Raw genomic sequence first — 1,501 nt, 5'->3', positions numbered from 1 at the left:
TATGTTTCTGAAGCCATTCCAAGAACAAAATGTTGTTGGAGGTACAACTCATGTCGTTGGTACAATGATTCTTTTTTTTGAGTGTGGAGGATGCTCGTCTATCGACGTCTAGGAATTTTAATTTCAACTTAGCGGTTGTTTTGGAAATTTTTCAAGAATTTATTTTCTAAACGTTTGAAATCTTTCCTCAAAAGTTTTACTTTTCCCCAAAATTTCTGGAAATATTTTAATTTTTAGATAGTCTCCTAAAGACTGTCTCTACCCGAAAGAAAATTCCCCCCCCCTTCCCCTCCCTCTTCATATATTTTCATCTGAAAAGTTTCCAACGTTTCCGGAAAAATTTTGGACTTTACGAATTCCCATGCTCGTCAAGTCCCCGATCTTGGACACGCGTTGGATGGCGTGACCGTGCGGGCTTTCTCCAGTAGGGCTCCAGCCGACCTCGGCCATGCCTGGAATTTCCGCGCCGCTTCCTATCCGAGGTTTTCCGAGAAGCTCTCCTTCATCCCGCGCTGAGTCACGAGAGCGCACATCACATCACTCGCGCTCCAGCTGCTCCAGTGGTCTGCCAGAGGTCCATCGTTTGCCCTGATCCTGCCTGAACTGCGGATTGTACTTTTGTATTTCGCGGCTTTTGATCTCAGTACTACACAGGACTGTAAACTTGTAAAGTGTTTGAAGTTGCCATGATATAGTATCCCGGACAGTAACATATTTTGTGGAGGTTTGATAACTTGAGTATGGACGTCTAAAAATAATCAGCAATCTTTATCAAAACTGGGACGGAAACCAGCAATCTGTATCGGAACTGGAACGGAAACCGGCAATCTTTATCAAAACGGGAAACCTTCAGGTAGGGGATGGCCACAAATAAAGGGACTGAAAACCCCGAACTAAAATAATTAGCCGCGCGAGAGAAAATTTCTAAATGACGGAACATACTTTTGCGCACGTGTCGCACCTTGTGGGTAGCTCTCCATGACTGCGCTGAGAGACAACACGTGCGAGGAGTACACTTTGGAGGCGCGGCGTGGCGCGGCGTAGCGTGGGGGTCGAGGCGGCTGGCCCGCGGCCACCGCGGCGCCCGCCCCGCCGCCCCGCCCCGCCCCGGCTATTTATACCGCCCGCGCTGTGCACAGGTAGGCCGGGGCCTCTGGCTGGGGCCGTCGGACTGTCTGCCCCGCGGCTGCACATGAGACGGAGCCGATACTATGACCCAGGTCAGTGCTTAGGCACACGACGGGGCGCCACGCGTGAGAGGGGGTACAAATATCACGGGGCCGTGAGGGGGGTTACAAAATGATAAGGACCACCATTGCAGTCCCGATGATCCCGTAATATTTTGCGCACGGGGGACACATATCGTGGTAGGTTCCCAAAATGATCATGACCGCCCCATTGGGGTCCCTCCTATGGTCCGATAATATTTGCACCCAGGGTGCACAGATCTTGGGTTTGGTGTATTTGAACCCCGAGGTATACCGGTTGTAACTGAGAATGC

The sequence above is a fragment of the Frankliniella occidentalis genome, unplaced genomic scaffold, assembly GCF_000697945.3.
Source record: "Frankliniella occidentalis isolate FOCC.00 unplaced genomic scaffold, Focc_3.1 Scaffold26, whole genome shotgun sequence".
In the NCBI taxonomy this organism is placed as follows: domain Eukaryota; kingdom Metazoa; phylum Arthropoda; class Insecta; order Thysanoptera; family Thripidae; genus Frankliniella; species Frankliniella occidentalis.
The sequence above is the reverse complement of the archived record's forward strand: the minus strand, read 5'-3'. Positions refer to the sequence as shown.